Source organism: Macaca fascicularis, chromosome 2 (genome assembly GCF_037993035.2).
Source record: "Macaca fascicularis isolate 582-1 chromosome 2, T2T-MFA8v1.1".
Taxonomy (NCBI): Eukaryota; Metazoa; Chordata; class Mammalia; order Primates; family Cercopithecidae; genus Macaca; species Macaca fascicularis.
In genome coordinates, this window is record NC_088376.1 from 36,342,154 (window position 1) to 36,362,462 (window position 20,309).

The window sequence follows — 20,309 nt, forward strand, 5'->3', positions numbered from 1 at the left end:
ATAGAATTGGATCCATTTCTTGCTGTACCCTAGGGTCAATTCTAAATGTATCCTAGATATAAAGTCAAAAATGAAACCATACAAGTAGAAAATATAGGTGAATTCCTTTATAACCTGGATGTGGGAAAAATTTTCCTTGTTACAATTCAAAATCCAAAAGCAACAAAGGAAAATATTGATAAATTTGATTAAGAAAAATTTTAAATTTTTGTATTTCAAAATATCGCCATGAGGAAAATTAAAAGATAAATGATAAACAAGAAAAAAAAATTGCAATGTAGGACACAAAAGGTTAAAATAGCCCTATTCTATACACAGCATTTAAAATTTGAGGTTAAAAAAAAGCCGATAGCACTCTTTTATTTTTAAATATGTTAGAGATAAGCACAGACAGTTGACACACAAAAAAAGATGAAAATGGCTCCTAATGTCTCAACTGCACTCATACTAAGAGAAATTTTTAAAATCCACCTGAGATACCATTTTTACCTATCCAATTAGCAAAACTCTAAAGTATGTCAAACTATTTTGTTGGTGAAGCTCTAGGGAAACAGGCAAGTTTATACAGTGTTGATGGGAATAGAAAATGTTATAACCCCTGTGGAGAAGAATTTGGCAACATCTAGACAAATTATACAGGCATTTATATACATATAATCTGACCCAGCAGTCCTGTTTCTAGGACTCACTCCCAATGACACATTGCCAAGAATATGAACAAGAAGTATGTAGAAAGCTGTTCCCTGCAATCCTATCTGTAATACAAAGTACTGGAAACAATCTAAATACCTCCCAGTAGGAGACTAGTTGAATAAACGATGATGCATCTGCAAAGGAACAAGGAACAGCTCTATAACTACTATGGAGTGATGATCTCCAGGATATGTCATTGAGCTAAAAGGCAAGATGGAAAGAGTGTGTATTTCATTCTACCATCTAGCTAAGAAAAGGGAAGGATATGAATATATACATACATATCTGTTTACATTGAAAACAATGGAATAAAACAAACCATAAGTGTTTTCACATGTTACTTATAGGAGGGTGGAAGGGAAAAAGTAGCAGGGAAAGGTAGGACACTAGAGTTCTTTTAATTTATCTTGTTATATGGAGATGACTTTGGAACCATGAAAATATTTTACAGAATTGTATTAAAAAATAGATTTCAAAAAACCAATTCTAAGAATCAAATATAAAAAGAAACAAATGAATTCAACTATGTATCAAGTTGATAGCATAGTCACACAAAGAAGAACTATTCCAAGTGACTTTAAACCACAGGAATTTAACTGTACATTCCTAGTGGAGATGCAAAAGATAACAGAAAAAAAAAAACCAACAAGTTTTCAGTAATCATATTAGTGGTGGTAGCACTGACACTGTTATTCTGACAGTGGTGTGTGTGTGTGTGTGTGTGTGTGTGTGTGTACCATGGGTAAGTAAGAGAGTAACTATATTTGTGTTACTGAAAACTGAGACTTGAGTATGAGTGAAAGGAGATACACTTGTAAGATGCATGAGGTTTAGTGACAATTCTTTAGTCTTGAATTTAAATTGGAATTATCAGTATAAAGTCATGATATATGTGATCATAAAAATAAATATATGCCTATCTCCAAGTCTGACCACTGAAAAGATCTAGAAGCAATGGCCAACTTAGTGACAATGACCATTTTAGCTTCAGATTTGGGTCTCTAACAACCATCTTTCGCTAAAAGAATGGGGGCTTCTTGTAGAAATGGCTGAATCCAGGTTTGAGGATAGGAAATATACAAAATGAGTCTGAAACACCTTGTCATACCAGAAAGCAAGGATGCTATGAAAAACTACTACTGTCATGTCAGAAGACTTAGGAGTCAATTCAAATAAGCTCCCACTAACCAAAGATGGTTGGGAATCAATAAGAATATTATCAGGGCTTCTAGTAAGGTGAACAAGAAGACATCCACGTGCTGGGAGGGTGGCTACCCCAACTCCATGGGGACAGAACTCCTGTGCTCAGGACTCTTCTACACCTCATGCTGTGGAATCTAAAGCAACAGCAAAGCTGAGGTCCAGCTGCCATAAGGATGGACACCAACGAGGCTGCACTGGGGACAAAAAGAAGTCAAGATAAGCAACACAAACCATAATGACAGGAGCGTGCGGTGTGTGAAAAAACAAGAAAGGCGGGATCGGGAAATTCAACAGGGTGAAGTCGCCTTCCCACCTAGCTCTCTTCTCTTTGCTGAGCCATACAAAGCTACCAGCCAGGAAGATAAGTTATCAAGTTGTATCCAGAGTAGGCTTGGAAACTATGGTGAAATGAAGGATTTTATAGGAGACAAATCTATATCAAGGCTTATTGCAATTTCCAAGCCTACAGTACCATCTATAACATATGAAAATGGACCCCAGTAGGACCTCTGCACCCAGCATTTCTCAGTCTCAGAAACAGTCCTCAGGCTTACAGAGTGGACACAGTAGCCAGTAGACCAGTGCAGGTGGCAGCAGTGGCACTAACAGTGGTGGCCAGAGACATGACTGTGACTCACATAGCAGTAGTGGGAGCAGAAGACCAGAGAAAAATGCCAGCATGGATCACAGCACTCCGAGCCGTGCTCTTACAACCTTGGAAAACCCAAGGCTGTCTCTTCATTAAGCTCCAGTAGTTCCAGCTCTCATGAGAGTGATCAGCATAGCAAGGAGTATCAGCGCACCAAATCACCTGGGGACCCTAATGCAAACAGGGATTCTCCCTCTCATGTACTGTTTCCAAGTGGGCAGCACTCAAATACGCCTTTCCCACCTTCGTTGATGTTAAAGTTCAGTTCAATGTTACAGAAACCTGCTGCATGTGTGCAGCCCATGGGCGGACAGGAGTCTGTGAGTGGACAGGAGTCCGTGGGTGGACAGGAATCTGTGGGTGGACAGGAGTCCGTGGGTGGACAGGAATCTGTGGGTGGACAGGAGTCCGTGGGTGGACAGGAATCTGTGGGTGGACAGGAGTCTGTGGGTGGACAGGAGTCTGTGGGTGGACAGGAGTCCGTGGAACCAAAGCTGTCCTCTGAGTACTACAGTGGTCAATCCCATGGTGACAGCACAAATGAGCTGCAGCCCAGCAGCAAAGCACATCTTGCCAGGCTGAAAATACCTTTCCAACCGCTAGACCTAAGTCACACATTCAGAGTTTTTAACACTGTGACTATGTGAAGCAATTGAACATGAAATTCTGATTGAACTTGAACTGCCTTTTTGCCTTAATCGTAAAGAATGTAAAAGTTTAGAGATGTTTTAAAAGTTTAAAGACTTGTGAGCGACTCCCAAGTGAATCCATAGAGACCTGTTAGCTCCCCTCTTGGGAAATAGAGAAAGTGTCATTTACAGTTTTCATATATTAAAATGATTAGTCAGTTATAGAATAAAAGCATGATCCCTCAATTTTTAAAAGAATATTATTAAGAACATTAACGGAAATAGATTGAAACCCATCAAATATATCAGCATAACACCAAAAAAAAAAACCCACTAATTAATCATCTTTGGAGCCCACTGAGGAACCAACTCATTATTTTTAAAACTGGTAAATAATGAGAGAAAATAAAGCATTTTCCTGCCTTTTTTGTAAGACCTATATGTATATCCGGTAAGAAAAATAAATAATTAAAGAGAGAAATTATCTTTTTATAGATGTATTCCAGCTAATAAAGAAAAATAATAGAATTATTATTAATTTTATTTATATCTATAATAAAACAATGACTCTAGGCAATAACAATAATTAAATGGCTATGACCATCACAAAATGCGACCAGCAGCCATTCTGTATCTCCTGGTGGAGTTCACATCACCACCTATGAAGTAGTCTTGCAAATAAACAAAAAAACTGAATATGATTAAGCCTCAAGATAAAACTACTAATTTACAGAAAAGACAAGGGTCAGATGAACAGGTTAATTCTGTAGTAAGCTCTACTATGTTTGGAAATTTAGTTTTGATAAAGGCAGCACTTGAAACCAATAGAGGGAAGGGTGGACTTTTTAATAAGTGATATTTAGACAACTAGATAGTCATAAGGAAAATAAATTATTAAATCAGCAAAATCCAGACTCTGGGAAACTATAGGACAAAAGACCCAATTTTTTAACAAATAAAAATTGCAAGGGAAAGAAGCAAGATGGTAAGAGAAACATACACATTAAAAGAGACTAAATTGACATATCAGCCCATCAAAATGGGCTTTATTTGGATCACTATTCAAACAAACTATTAAAAAATATATTAGACACTTGAGAAAAGATTAGATATTTGATAATTGAGAAAGTATAATGAAAGTATTACTAATTTTTAGACGTGATCATGGTTGCGAAGTCATGTGTTCTTTTTAAAGCATTCTTATAATTTGCCAATACAGGCTGAAATATTTGAAGAAGAAATAATATGATGTCTGGGATTTGTTGGAAAAAATCTCAGGCAGAGTGGCAAGATGTGTGGATACAAGTAAAACAAAATAGGCCACGTGCTTATAATCAATCAAGGAAGCTGGGTGATGCATATATGGGGGTCCATTATAGCAGGTTTCTTTTGACTTATGTTTGAAATTTTCATAAAAACGCAGCTAGACGACCTACCTCATCGAGTTGGTGCAGGAATGTAAATGAGATGATGTGTGTAAATCGCCTGGCACATAATCAATGCCTTATTTAAGTTCGTGGAATTGAATAAACTTGAAGACATACCTTAAGTGAGCAATAACACAAACAGCTGCTTACATGTGCGCGTTGATCCAACGACATATGCCGTGGGAGTTTCCGGAAAGATCAGGGTATTGGTTAGTTCTCAGCGAGGGTGCCCCAGGAAGTGAGGACTGAGTGTGGGTCCCCCGGAAGATGCCAGAAGATGGCGCTTCAGAGCGGGACCCAGCGTGGACCCAGGTAGGAGCCGGGCAGGGCAGTCTGGGTGCGGGGCGGGCCTCCCACCAAGTGCCAGCTCTGCTGGGGCCACTGCTCTGTCTCCCTCCCTCTCCACTTCCAGAGCCCGGCACAGAGAGGCATACCTCAACACACAGCGGGTGTTCAAGAAACGGCTGGTAGTGAAAGTTGAATATGGAACCAGACAGGCTCCAGGCTTCAAATCAGAACTCCAGATCAGGGTTCTCTAAAATTCCCGACCAGCAGTGAGACAGGAAGCGGCTGCAATGTCTGACACAGCAAAACAACGCAGCGGAATCCTCTGCAGCTGTGAGAAGAGAACCAGGATGCTGGTTAGATACTGACGTGGAGCTGGCGCCAAGATGTATCGCTGAGTAACCACGTCTGTGCTCTGCTACTACTTGTGTTTCTTACAAAGTGGAGGGGAGACCCTCTCAGGAAGCACACACAGGGGCTGCGGACAGTGGGGGCTTCTGGTGAGAGGGCTGGGGCTGGAGACAGGGCAGGAGCAGGCTTACTTTGGGGTGCATACTCTGGCACTGTTTGGAGGTTTTACCTTAAATAAAATATGCAGTAATAAATAAAACTCCTGTCAGTGGCTTTTGGGGTGGGGGAAGCAGTAATTCCTATCAGGTCTTGGGGCAGGGGAAGCCTTCAGAACTCCACGGAAGCAAGAGAACCCTTCTAGGGACGTGTCCCGGTGGGACAGAAGACCCATCTCCGCATTTCCTCTCAAAACAAACCCAACTAAATTAAACATCCGTACAGAAGAGCGATAGGAAAGATGTTCTAAAGGGCTACACTCTCCAGAAGAGCTAAATTAAAACTAATCCAGGCAGCTGGCACAAGTGCTGAGGACAAATGTGGTGGCTTTTTACGGGGAATTAGTGAAAGAATGGCTGAACCAAGCAGAATGTTAGGCGGCGTCCCCAGCGCTCTCCCAGAGGGTTTATGCTGATCCACCGAAGTTGAGGGCTCAATTTAGGCAAATAAAACCTAGTTTATTGTCGTCTGGCTGGGGAAAAGCACATAAAGACTCATTTATCTGGTTGTAAACGAGCTAGTAGAGCCGGCTGTCACAAATGCATTATTCAGCAGAAATGAGAAGTGATTTCAGCAGTCCTCAGGAGGCAGTGAACGCAGGGCACAGGAGTGGAAATCTCCACCACCAAACTGACCACCACTGGAAAACAAATTGTCCTTTATAGTTACATGTTTATTTCAGGACCAATGAATAACCATCTAAATAAGCGCTATCTAAATAACACTACAGTGTGGAGACAGAAATAGTGAAGTTAGAAACCACCCCTCCATCCCCCCACCCCCCTCGACTTTCAGCAGGCTCTGGGCAAAATTATGCAGAAGACAAAGTCCCCTACTGAATGTAACTGCCCACACCTGCCTGGTCCCTCTACTCACGCCCTACTCATCCCTGTCCTCTCCCGTCTACTCACCCTGTCCACTCACCCCGTCCTCTCCCCTCTACTCACCCCTGCCATCTCCCCTCTACTCACCCCTTTAGTCACCCCTACCCTCTCCCCTCTACTCACTCCTGCCATCTCCCCTCTACTCACCCATCCTCTCCCCTCTACTCACCTCTGTCATGTCCCCTCTACTCACCCCTCTACTCAACCCTATACTCTCCCTTCTACTCACCCCTGTCCTCTCCCCTCTACTCACTCCTATCCTCTCCCCTCTACTCACCCCTGTAGTCACCCCCTGCCCTCTCCCCTCTACTCACCCCTGCCCTCTCCCCTCTACTCACCCCGTCCTCTCCCCTCTACTCACCTCTGTTCTCTCCTCTCTCCTCCTGCCTCCCCAGCTCCTACTCCTAGCCCTACTGCCCACAGAACTTCCAGGTGTCATTCCCAGAGCTTCCAGGTGTCATTCCCAGCTTTCAACTTCATTTTCATCATCTTCATTCCCACCCACCAGGTAACCTTTCTCCAGCTCTGAGGAGAAAGGTTATGTGATGGAGGGATTTATTTTCACTCACCCACCATGGAAACATGGGCCTTGTTTTGTTCATCTGCCCAGTGACAATGAAACCATCACTCTCACGTGAGGAGTAACGGGGACAAGGAGGAGAAGCCCCGGGAGGTCGTGGGAGTTCACTTGGTGTGGGTACCCAGCGTCCCTGAGAAGACTGCCTGGGAAATGAGGCGCTCATGGCGGCATCCAGCCCACCCAGCCAGGAACATCTCCGGGGACAGCCTTGGGTGGGCCCCTGAATTCCTGGGTGCAGTTGGCCTAGATCCAGCCACCCCCGGAGTGGGCACAGGTACTCTGGGAGTTCTCTGGGTTCACCTTCTGTGAGGCATGTACCTGCTCAATCCCACCAGCCAAAGACCACTGAGAATAGACCTGTGATTTTCCTAAGAAAATCATGTTCCTACCCTAACAAAATCATTTACTTCCGCAAGACTCACGAGGATAAAACCATCCACAGTCTTCACTGAACTGCGGGCCGCCGATATGACCCTTGTGTTTGCATGACATCTGCGAACTTTAACAAGAACTTTTACTCTGTCTTAATTTGGGCCTCTCCATAACATATGGGGCTACCCAGGAAGATGGGATTGTGTGCAGTGTATTCATCGCCTTGGGCTGCCAGAACAAAGGCCCATAGACCAAGTGTCTTCAACAACAGAAATGCATTTTCTCCCTATTCTGGAGGCCAGAAGTCCAAGATCAAGCTGTCAGCAGGACTGTTTCTTCTGAGGCCTCTCTCCTTGGCTCATGGAAGGGCATCTTCACCCTGTGTCCTCACGCAGGCTTCCCTCTGTGCATCTGTGTCCAAACTTCCTCTTCTCAGAAGGGCACCAGGCGTCTTGGAGTAGGGCCACCGTCAGGACCTCATTTCAACCAAATTTCCTCTTTAAAGACCCTGTCTCCAAATACAGTCACATTCTGAGGTACTGGGGGTTAGGATTTCAGCATAGGAATTCAGGGGAGGAAGAACACGATTCAGCCTGTAATACCCATTTTATAGATAAAGAAACTGAGGCCACAGTTAGTATTCCAGCCAGGATCAATTCAGTGTTGCTTCTACCCCTAAAATACTGTTTAAAAACTTCCTGTCACATTCATTTATAAGACCGGAGTTAGTCCTGTCCCAGGACCCTGAAGGGTAGGCGGGCCCACAGTCTACATAGAGTGCCCCTGTTTGATAAGATAGAGCTGTAGTCGGCACAGGCCCCACTCTGTGAGGAGTTCAGACTCTGGGATGTGCCTCCTTTTTCTGCCTTTCTCTGCCTCTTTTAATTTGGAAGAAACTGTCAGAAAGGGTGATTGATCCTTCCGCAAGCCCATCTCTAACTGGAACTAACTGCTTTAACCAGGACGCACGAAGCTGGGCGGCTTCCAACCCATCAGACAGCTCAGAACTGAGGCTTGCAAGTTTAATAGCTTTGCTGCTGGGGAATAGCCCAGCCCTCCTCGGGATTCTCGTTTTCTTTTTCAGTGATTTTAATACTCAGAAAAATGTGCTGAGCAGTCAGTACTCAAGGCAGAACGACTTTATCTGAGTAGAGTTCAGAGACTCCCCACGGTGTGTGACTCCCGCTCCCCCAAGCCACTCCAGCACAGGAGGTGAGCACCTGCTCGGGTGGGAGAGGCCTGGCATGAGGGGTTTCCACAGACTGCTGGACTGGGACCCCTGCCCCCGACAGGGGTGATCACCTCTCACCACCACCTAGCCCAGTGGTAGGGGCCAAGATGCCAATCTCCATGGAGTGAGGCATAGCTCTGTTAAATCCCACCAGCCAAAGACCCCTGAGCACATACTCCTAGGTGGAAACGGTGTGTTAGCATGCCGCAGCAACAGAAAAATGTACCAGGAGAACCCGGGACATCTCAGGAAGAGGGCGTTGGGAGGGGCTTGTTATGAGGTTTAGGCCCGTGTTAGGTTGTTGGGGAAAGGTTTAAGAAAGGCTTGTTCTGCATTTGATGCTGTCAGGACGTAGGGGCAGTTTGATGATTGGGGATCTTAATAATCTTTACACAGGAGGTGGAAGGAATGAAGCAGGCACAGAGCTGCTGTTAGTAAAGAAGCAGCAGTCATCACTCGAGTCAGCTGGAAGAGGGGATGTTGAGTTTTTGTGGCTGCAGAGCATCCTTGCCTCTCTGTCCAGATAGAATCACCGCGTGCCCTTGTCTCCATCTCCTTCCACCATGATCACAGAGTGAGCTAGTCTGATTATCGCTGATATTCTGTAAATGTTCGTGCGTATAAGTGAGAATACTCTGGTCTAGCTGTCAGCTGCCAACAGTCAGGGCCATGGTTTTACTTCCTTACAGCAAGAAGGCAGCCTCGGCCTCCTCCTCCACAGTGGTGGAAGGACCCCGGAGGCAGAACCGAGGTGCGAGTGACCTCTCGTCTCACGTGTCTTGTGTAGCCCCCATGAGGCTGGGGGCTGAGAGGTAATTGCTTGGGCTGTGCTGTGACTTTAGGAGCAGGGCCCACTCTGCCTCCCACATGCTGAGCAGGGTGTGTCTGCAGAACCCACGCTCCTGCCTATCTCACCCATCTCTCCCCGAGAGTCTATCTTCGCAGTCCTGCATCTGCGCAATCAACCGAGTTAGAACATAGCAAGTCCAGCTGACTCCTTCCCACAAGAGAGGCCCTGGCCCCATTACTAACCCCTGAGAGTCCATTTCCCTATCTGTACATTGAGGGAAATAATCCCTGTTTCACAGGATTGCTGTGGGGATGCTGGCTGGAGATAATGCATGTGAACTAGAAAGTATGCGTCGGGAAGGGAGGAACCTGTCCTCTCTGGCTCCTGCTGTTTTTCTATCACCCAGGATGGTGGCCAGCACATAGACGCATGATAAATACTGGTTAAATCAACAGATGGAAGTGCCCCACAAAGTAATCAGTTAATAAGAGGCAGCTATGTTGGTTTCCCAGAGCTGCCATAACAAAGTATTACAAACTGGGTGGCTTAAAATAACAGAAAGCTATTCTCTCACAGACCTGGAGACTAGAGGTTGAAAACCAAGGTGTCAGCAGGGGTAGCTCCTTGTGAGAACTGTGAGAGAGAATCAGTCCCAGGCTGCTCTCCCAGCTCTGGTGATGGCGGGCAATCCTTAGCCTTCCTTGGCCCGTAGGTGCATCACCCCCATCTCTACCTTCATTCTCCCATATGTCTGTGTCCAAATTTTCCTCTTTTCATAAGGATGCCAGTTACATTAGATGAGAGCCTACCCTAATGACCTCAACTTGATGACATCTTTATTTCCAAAAAAAAAAAAAGTCACCTTCACAGGTACTAGGGGTCAGGACTGCAACTGATCTTTTGGATGGTACACAATTAAATCCATAACACCGGCTATTGTTCCTTTCACATTATAGTCCTGATTCCCAACATTTTGTCCTGTCCTGTCAACTGTCATTTAAAAAGGTTCCAGAAATATCAGTATTTCTGCACCTAACCCATTTCATCCTCTCTTCCTTTTGTACTTGAAATTAAATTCCACATCCTGGCCAGGCGTGGTGGCTCACGCCTGTAATCCCAGCACTTTGGGAGGCCAAGGCGGGTGGATCACAAGGTCAAGAGATCGAGACCATCCTGGCCAACATGGTGAAAACCCACCTCTACTAAAAATACAAAAATTAGCTGGGCATGGTGGTGCGCACCTATACTCCCAGCTACTCGGGAGGCTGAGGCAGGAGAACTGCTTGAACCCGGGAGGCAGAGGTTGCAGTGAGCCAAGATTGCGCCACTGCATGATCCAACCACTTTGTTCCAGCGTAGCAACAAAGCGAGACTCTGTCAAAAAAAAAAAAAAAAAAAAAATCCACCACATCCTATCAAACTACTTGGGGGCTACTAGGGTCCAGAAAGGAAAGCTGTACAGAGAGTCCAAGAGAATGCTATTCATATGGTAGAAACACGGTAAATGCCACTAAGCTACTGTGTGACCTTGGACAAGTTACTCCACCTCTTTGAGCCTCAGTTTTCTTAACTGTTAGGTAAAGGCACTGGATCTCACTGACATCTCCCTGAAGACACACAGGGAATAGGCCAGATTCCCTTTTAGAACTCCGGTAGGCAGATGAGATGGATCCTTTCCCTGGACATGCAGAGATCGGGTGCCACTGACTCCTACCTCTCTCTTCACTTCTGTGTACCCTGAGATGAAGCCCTTTCCCATCTGTAAAATCAGAGGGTAGAATGTTCTGATCTCCCAAGCCGGCAGCCATAGAGGAGGCTGTCACTGCTCCATCATCTCTGAGCAGTGGATGAAGCCTATAGAAGAGAGGCAGCCTCCGATGAGCTCACTGCCTCCATCCTTTGGTTGGCTGGCCGGAAATGAGAACGTTCAGTACATTTGGGCACCTCCTGCATTCCTGAGGCTCAGGTGGTAGCCTATGCCCCAACATTGATGAAGCAGCACTTATATTACCCCCAGCCCAACACCTGCCAGAATCTAGCCCAGGTGTTGCCAAACGGCTGTGTGGGGAGAAACTGTCCGGACAGGGGGGTTGCCGAGAGACAGCAAAGCCAACACCTCACCCAAGTTCACAAAAGCCCAGATTAAACCAATGAACAGCTGGAATTTCTAACTTGGACAGCCCCCAGGATTGTGCCTGCCTATACCTGGTACTGAATACGTGAACCTTCTTGCTCCTTCTCAGACACACCCCGTCATGGTTCCAGACAACCACTGCTGTGATTCTGAGCTTCCTTGTTACACCGAAAATCCTAAGAGCAGAGGTATAGTCTGATTATTTCTGAACCTAAAACCTAGCACAATGCCAGGCACAAAGAAAGAAGACAAGGAAGTCAGGAAGGCAATAAGGAAAGTAGGAAGGATGGAAGAGGAAGGAAGAAAGGGAGAGAGGGAAAGAGGGAGACTGCAACAGAATATCACAGTGGCTAATGGTGCAAGCTGTAGAGTGCAAAAGAACTGAGTTCAAACTCTGGTTTTGCCATTGACTGGCTTTGTGACCCAAGGCAAATCGTTTAACCTTGCTGAATTCCAGCGTCCTGATTTGGAAAATGAGGGTACTATTCACTCCACAGGGTCGTTGTGGGAATTAAATAACTCACTTAGAACACTTAGCGTAGTGCTTGGCCATGGTAAGCATTCGGCAAACTGTAGTAGTAATTTGTGTCATCATTTCTAGTAGTTAAAACAACAATAACCACATGGACTGCATAGCCCTCTGACATCATCTGCCCAGCCAACTTTTCCGTACCTGGAGGGAGCGGGGGCCGGGGGAGGAATGAGCATTTGCAGCGGTACACAGGGACGGCCGCGCTGACTCAGGAGCATTCCACTTTATGGCAGCGATCTCGGAGTGACCTGGAGGCCAAATCAGAGTTGCCAGAGCCCCTTTGAGATGGGGGTGTCCCGGGCTACCGCCTCTGACCTCGTTCTCTTGGCAAGTGGCGCCACCTGCTGGCTGCTCCAGGAACTGTCTTGCATACCTAGTCACCCAACTGCAAAATATTATTTGTGTTAAGTCCTGGATTCCTATAATCACCTCCTGACTGCCAAAGCCACCTTCATCCTGGGAAGCCAGTCACGCAATTCATACTGTCCTGCAGTCATCCGGGTCATGACAGAATTTCCAGGACAACTCCCGATTTCCTGAGGATTACAAATCAACCCCATAAAATTTCATTTTGCCCTGAGACTTTGCATATATTAACCAGCTAGTCTGTTTCTATTCTCTTCTGCTTTTTTTTTTTTGCCAGGGCGGGGTGCGGCAAGGAATGGAGTCTCACCTTGTCTCCCAGGCTGGAGTGCAGTGGCGCGATCTCGGCTCCCTGCAACCTCCGCCACCCAGGTTCAAGCGATTCTCCTGCCTCAGAAGTAGCTGGGATTACAGGCGCCTGCCACTGCGTCCGGCTAATTTTTTTTTTCTTTGTATTTTTAGTACAGACGGGGTTTTGCCATCTTGGTCAGTCTGGTCTCGAACTCCTGACCTCGTGATCCACCCGCCTCGGCCTCTCAAAGTGCTGGGATTACAGGCGTGAGCCACAGCGCCCAGCCTTCTCTTCTGCTTCTATTCGTGGCAGAAGAAACCTCCTTTCTTTCCTTTTTCAGGTGCATTCTGGGTTGTTTTGGAGCTTAGGTCAACCTTTAGTTTAGAGTCAAGGGTCCTAAGTTCCAGTCTCAGCCCACCAAACACTTTTGCCCAGGTCCCTAATCTCTCCCACCTCCAGCTGCTTTATCTGGAAAAGGAGGGTTTTCATTCCACCTGCCATCATGGTCCTGATCCTTTGGTGTTTTTTGTTCATTTGTCTTTCTATTGTTGTTGTTGTTATTGTTTTTGAGACAGAGTCTCACTCTGTCACCCAGGCTGGAGTGCAGTGGCACAATCTCGGCTCAGTGCAACCTCTGCCTCCCGGATTCAAGCAATTCTCACGCCTCAGCTTCTCAAGTAGCTAGGATTACAGGTGCACATCACCACACCCCACTAATTTTTGTATTTTTAGTAGAGACTGCTTTTCGCCATGTTGGCCAGGCTGGTCTCAAACTCCTGACCTCAGGTGATCCGCCTGGCTCAGTCCCCCAAAGTGCTGGGATTACAGGTATGAGTCACTGTGCCTGGCCTGGTCCTGATCCTTTTGAAACTTAAAGGAGAATGAAATCAGTGGGAAAAGGCTTTGTCAGTGTCACAGATAAGGCTACAACTTCTTAGCCTGTGGGTGTAACTAGTGTCACGTGTAAATACAGAATCTTGGGTGATGGTTTCCTGCATTGGCCTTGACTTCTTCCTCACCAGCAGCCTCTTAGTGTGACATTGTCATGGTAGCTACTATAAGGCTGGTACAGGTTTCAGTTTTATTATGGTCATTCATGAGATATTTAATGAGGGCTTACTATGCACCAGGCATTATGGGAATTCAAATATTAGAGCCAACATTCTTGGACTTTGGGACCTGGAGGTCTAGGAGGGATGAAGTGTAAACAAATCCACACATTGGTCCATCCCTGTTATGTGCCAAGCACTGTGCTGGGCACGTGATGAATGTCAACTGTAGATCGAACAGGAAGGACTCATGAAGTACAGTTACAAACGCAGCTTTGGTTTGATAGGGACCCGCCCAAGATCCCTTTCAATTTGCTCAGTGGGTGGTAGACATTCTTCCCAGCCCCTGGGCCAAAACATGGACGGTCCCATGATTTTTCTGATCACTTGCAGGAAACTAAAAATACCATACTCGTTTTAAGCCACAAAACAGTCTCAACTCAGGAAACAGAATGTCTAATTGATATATTATTGAACACATCAACCTTCATTTTCTCCCCTGCCCAGGTAGGGCCAAGCACCTAGTGGGGGTGCTGAGGTCAGCTTTGTCTCTCTTTCCTGCGATTCTCCTCACTCCCACTTCCCTGTGGCTGTTTCTAGCCCAGTTGAAATCTAAGCAGGATGAAGGGAGGGGAAATAAGGGAAGGGAAGCGAAGGGAAGGGGGAAAGCTCTTCCTTGTCAGATATTGTTGTAAGTTGGTGTCACAGTGTCTGGGTCTGGCTAACGTTTAAGTAAGATTCTTTCTCTTGGGGACACTTTTCTGGATTCCTCTGAGACTCCCCTGCTGGAGCATCTGCAGGCACAAGCCCCTTCTTCAGCTGATGGCCTGTGACCCCTCCCCCCAAACTTCTGCCCCTGCAGTATGGCCCACTGGCATCCCCTCGCCCTCGCAGGCCGCCCTCCCAAATGACCCCCCGCTGACATGCTTGCCAAGGGCTCCACGTCTCCCAGAGATGGAAGCAGCTGTCAGGCATTGTAAAAGGAGTGCAGTGACTTTGCAGTCATCTCAGCTCAGACAGCTGAACATCCCGTTACACATACATCTCTTCTAATCACCTTGCAATCCAGGAGAGAAAGTTCCCTTATCCCCTTTCTACAAATAGGGAGACTTTTAGAGAATTACACAATCACTAAGTGACAAAGACGAGGTTTGAGCCCTGTCTCTCCAAGTCAAAGCCCACGATATTCCCATGAGTCCTTGCTGTTGGATTCCAAAAAGCAAAGGGCTCACTCTGGGGCCTGGGACAAGCCATCAAACCTCCATCTTGATTCTTCATCTTTCATGATTCCCAAGAGCTCTTCACATTCTAAAACGCTATAATAAAATTTCTGAGTTGAGGAAGCCTAGAAGCACATGGCAGAGAATTCTGCAGAGGCCTCCCTCTTCCGCGCGGGAGGAGGTCCCCACAGCTCAGCTCTTCCCAAGAGCTCTCTGCCCTGACACTCTACATGATATGGGCATGTGCCTCCAGCAAGTACAGGGCAGAGAGAGAGAAACATCATTTAAGTGGTGCTGGCATTTCTGCTCCTCCAGGAGGATATGCCCAGTACGGAGCGGGAGATGGAAGGCATGCATTTGCTTCCTTTCCAGACAGGCTGGCTCGTTTCCCGTGTGCCTCTCATGATGAGAGGATTATGCATGCGGAGCATGATACTGGTGTTTCAATGAGGCAGTTTCCAGAACCATGCATGACTCCTGGTTTAAGCCAATTATCTCATCATGGTTCAACCAAAGAAACAACAAGTTATTCAAATGCTGGAGAAAACTCCCAGCCGGGCTGGTTTTATTGACTGTGGGTCTCCAAGATGGCACCCTTCTAAAGAATTTCCAAGGATCATTCTGACTGTGCAATTGCAATGTTCTCCTTAAACCCTCGCCACCATTGGTGGGACTTCAATGCTTAGCAGCTCAAGGAAGCCAGCATGTTCTCCATGGCTGTATCCTCTAGATCCTCACAGCCTCCCTGCAGAATAAGCAGAGCAGGTGTCATTACCTCCTTTTTACAGATAAAGAAACTGAAGCTCAGAAGTGATAACTATGACGTCTGGTGAAAAGCAGAGCCAGAACTTGAACCTTGGTTTCCCAATCCAAGTCTAACACTTTGAGTCCTGTACCTTCTTTTTGCTGATGTTCACACAAGATCGAGTAAGCATTTCCCTGCCGTTCCTAATCTTCTACTTACCAGAATCCCACCGCCCTGCTCCTCAGCCGGCCTGGGGTTGGAGAATGGGGTGGCATCTCAGGCAGTGTAACGGTGAGGATTCTTCCATGATTCTTCCAATAGGACATCAGCCACATCCATCCTGGCAACAGCACACTAAACTGTCCATTATGTCCCACTGGAGTCAACTGAGGTTATGTTTCTGCATGACAGAGAATGGTTTGTTCCCTTCATTACATTAGCCTGGGCCAAGGGGTAAAGCATATCTATCTCTTTATTGCCCATAAGTGTCCCTTAGTTCCAGTGGAGATTAAGAAAACTGACATTTATTGAGCATATACTACATGCCAGAATTTGTTCTGAGGGTTTTGCTCATCTTGATTCATTCAACCTCACAACAACCCTATGAGGCCATTCCTTGTATGATTCCTTTTTATAGATGAGGAAACTGATGCACAGCACCAGTTAAATAACTTTTCCAAGGTTCACAGCTAGAAGTGATCGAGACAAAACCTTTAACTTGGGTAGTCGGATTCCAGAGTCTGTGTGCCCAGATCCACTCTCGACAGACTAAAGCTCACGCTAATCTGACCTTGAGGTTTTCCAGGAGGAAAAGCATGAGACTGAGGAGAACACTTACGTTAGATTGGATTCCTGAGAAGCAAAGCCCAAGTCCGGGATTCTCTTGTGGGCCACGTACTATGGAAGTGCTCCTGGAGAAACCTGCAAGAGGCAGGGAGGCAGGACACGGAGGGAGGAGCAAGCAAGGGAGCCACCTCAGGACTGCCCCACCCCCAAGCCAGGGACTGGGCTTTCATGCCCCCAGCTGTCAGGCAGAGCCAGAAAGCCAGGCACTGGGGCCCTAGGGCACTGCTCCACAAATGAGCCACAGGGCCTGGCTGTGGGGAGTGAATGCACAGGAACATGGGGACACAAAAAAATGGTTCCAAAAAAAAAAAAAACAAAAGAGGATCTGTCAGAGCAGTGACAGTGCCTGCCGCAGCAGCCACGCCTGGGATAGGAAAGGAGCGCCTGTGATCTGCCCTAAGCCTCAACAAGTCTCAAGCGAATTTCTGAAGAACTTAGATTCCTCTGATGTTGGCAAGTGCCCAGGAAACATCTTGTCAGAGGAAAGTCGGGGATAACTGTCTGTGCAGGGCCACCTTCAGGTAAACACGCAGGGCCTGTTGGAGAGCCCCCCGGGTGACTGTGACTGCCTTCACTTGACCTCTGCAGTCACCCCGCCCACTGTTCCCTGAGGCCACACTTGCACACCGCCTGCCCTCGCTCTGACCTGCCTTCTCCATCAAACCTGCCCCAGCCAGTTTCTCCCTGTGTCTGTCAGGGACCCAGGACGTGTCAGCCACTGCGCTCGTCTTCTTTTCCAAGGTGATTTTATTTATACCATCTCACTTTGTTCTTAATTATGAAATATTTTTAACACACAAAAAGGCACCTAATACTCAGCATTGTCAACTCAGTGTTATTTGTTAAAAACCTTTTTTAAAAACGTGAAATCAAAGATTTTAGATACAACTGAAATTCTGCTTATACTCTGTCCTGATTGAATTCTACCCCCACTCCCCCCAGAGGCCACTGCTGCCCTAAATTTGGTGCTTACCACTCCCATGAAAGTTTGACTACACATGTGTAAAACCTTTCAGAGGACTATTTCGCATTATTTTAAACTCTATGTTAAATTGTGTTATGCTGTGTACTGGTCAGGGTTCTGCAGGGAAACACAACCAGTAGAATGTGTACAGAGAGAGAGAGATTTGAGGGAATTGGCTCACACAGTTATGGAGGCTAGAAGTCCAAGATCAAAGTGCCAGCAGGTTGGAGACCTAGGGAAGAGGTGATGCTGCAGTTCAAGGCTGAAGGCTGTCTGCTGGTGGAACCCCATTTTCTCAGGGGACCTCAGTCTTTGCTCTATCAAATCCTGCAACTGATTGGATGAGAATACCCACATTATGGAGCGCAGGCAACCTGCTTTACTCAAAGTCCACCAATGTCAATGTTAGTCTCATCCAAAAACACCTTCAGAGAAACATCTAGATTGTTTGACCATCACATACTATTTCCATCTGTCACTTGCTTTCTTCAGTTATTGTGTTTTTGAGATTTATCTGTGTTGATAAATCTATCATTTCATTGTATATGAAAGGACTTCAAAATGTTCCTGGAAAAAAAAATGGAATTAAGAGATAAAAATACAAAATGTAAACTTTATTCCTCAATAGCAGCTCCATCAAGTTCAAGACACTTTTGTAAGCAATGATACCAGCCATTTAGTTCCTCCCTAAAGAACCGAGGATCCTGGGAATTTAGCAATGTTAGTGCAGTCTTTTTACATTATTAACTGAAGAAAACTCGGTGCCCTTTAAAGATGTTTTAAGAGGAGGAAACAAAAAGAAGCCAGAAGGAGCCAAATCAGGACTGTGAGGTGGCTGTCCAATGATTTCCCACTGAAACTCTTGCCAAATTGCCATTATTCAATAAGAGGAATGGGCAGGAGCATTTGTCATGCTGGAGAAGGACTCTCTAGTGAAGCTTTTTCAGGTATTTTTCTGCTAATGTTTTAACTAACTTTCTCAAAACACTCTTCTAATAAGCAGAGGTTGTCATTCTTTGCCTTCCAGAAAGTCCACAAGCAAAATGCCTTAAGCATCACAAACTGTTGCCATGACCTTTGCTCTTGACCCATTTCCCTTTGCTGTGACCACCTGCTAGCCATTGCTTTGATTGTGCTTTGTCTTCAGGATTGTACTGGTAAAGCCATGTGTCACCTCCTATTACAATTCCTTGAAGAAATGCTTCAGGATCTTGGTCTCACATTTTTAAAATTTTCATTGAAACTCTGCTCTTGTCTGCAGCTGATCTGGGCAAAACAGTTTTGGCACCCATTGAGTGGAAAGTTTGCTGAACTTTAATTTTTCAGTCAGAATTGTGTAAGCTGAACCAATGGAGATGTCTACGGTGTCAGCTATTCTTTCTGCAATCAATTAGGGCATGTACAAGATGAATTTTTTCCTTGCAAATTGTCTGCTGCTGTGGCCTTCATCTTCAACATCATTTTATTCCTTCTTAAACAAATGATCCATTTGTAAACTGCTGATTTCTTTAGGGCATTGTCCCCATAAACTTTTCTTAAAGCTCCAATGATTTCATTATTTTTCCACCCAAGCTTCACCATAAATTTTATGTTTTCTCTTGCTTTAATTTTTCCAGAATTCATGTTGCTATGATACGGGCTCTTTGCAAACTGATGTCTTATACTTCTTAGTGCCTCTTATATCTGATTCTGTTCAGATATAAGAACTTAGTATGAGTTTGTTTTGGTGCAAAAAAATTTGAAATTTAGGCTGGGCACGGTGGCTCATGCCTGTAATCCCAGCACCTTTGGAGGCTGAGGCAGGTGGATCACTTGAGGCCATCTCTACTAAAAATACAAAAAATTTGCTGGGCGCAGTGTCATCTGCCTGTAGTCCCAGCTACTGGGAGACTGAAGCATGAGAATACCTTGAACCCAGGAGGTGGAGGTGGCAGTGAGCCGAGATCTCTTCACTGCACTCCAGCCAGAGTGACAGAGAAAGACTCTGTCTCAAAATAAAAAATTTATATATATATGCATTGTTTTTTCATAATACATATTTTTCCATGAATTTGTTTAAGGCTCCTTGTCTATATGATAGGTTATGACTTTTTCTGTTGATAGGCATAGGTTGCTTCCAATTTTTGTATCACAAACAGGAGAGAGCATAAACTCTCTCGAGTAAGGAACTGCCATGGCATAATACATAGCAAGTGCTTAAAACGTGTTTGGGTTTGACTTGTTTGGCTTACTATGTACCTGGTACTGTGAAGACAAAGCAGCTCAATTTTATAAGAAAAGGAACTGAGGGCTGGGCACGGTGGCTCACACCTGTAATCCCAGCACTTTAGGAGGCCAAGGCGGCAGATCACCTGAGGTTGGAAGTTCGAGACCAACCTGACCAACATGGAGAAACCTCATCTCTACTAAAAATACAAAATTAGCCAGGTGTGGTGGCACATGCCTGTAATCCCAGCTACTCGGGAGGCTGAGGCAGGAGAATCACTTGAACCCAGGAGGTGGAGGTTGTGGTGAGCCGAGACCATACCATTACACTCCAGCCTGGGCAAAAAGAGCAAAACTCAGTCTCAAAATAAAATAAAATAAAAATAAAAATGAACAAACAAAAGAAAGAAGGAAGGAAGGAAGGAAAGAAGGATGGAAGGAAGGAAGACAGAGAGAGAGAGAGAGAAAGAAAGAAAGAAAGAAAGAAAGAAAGAAAGAAAGAAAGAAAGAAAGAAAGAAAGAAAGAAAGAAAGAAAGAAAGAAAGGAAGGAAGGAAGGAAGGAAGGAAGGAAGGAAGGAAGGAAGGAAGGAGGGAGGGAAGGAAAGAAGGAAAGAAAGGAAAGAAAGAAGAAAAGAAAGAAAAAATGAA

At 45.5% G+C, this 20,309-nt stretch overlaps 1 protein-coding gene, 1 long non-coding RNA gene and 1 pseudogene across 2 annotated transcripts in view; 2 read left to right on the forward strand and 1 right to left on the reverse strand.

The window, feature by feature from the left end:
• Window positions 1–20,309, forward strand: part of BFSP2 (beaded filament structural protein 2) — a 66,716-nt gene that overhangs the window by 7,719 nt on the left and 38,688 nt on the right. The gene's annotated exons all lie outside the window — the stretch shown is intronic.
• LOC135969554 (AF4/FMR2 family member 4 pseudogene) lies at window positions 1,739–3,192 on the forward strand (annotated as a pseudogene).
• On the reverse strand, window positions 15,439–16,583 carry LOC102127969 (uncharacterized). The gene is made up of 3 exons (XR_274339.5): window positions 16,484–16,583; window positions 15,865–16,045; window positions 15,439–15,645 (listed from the first exon to the last, which is right to left on the reverse strand). It is a non-coding gene; the product is annotated as an uncharacterized lncRNA (long non-coding RNA).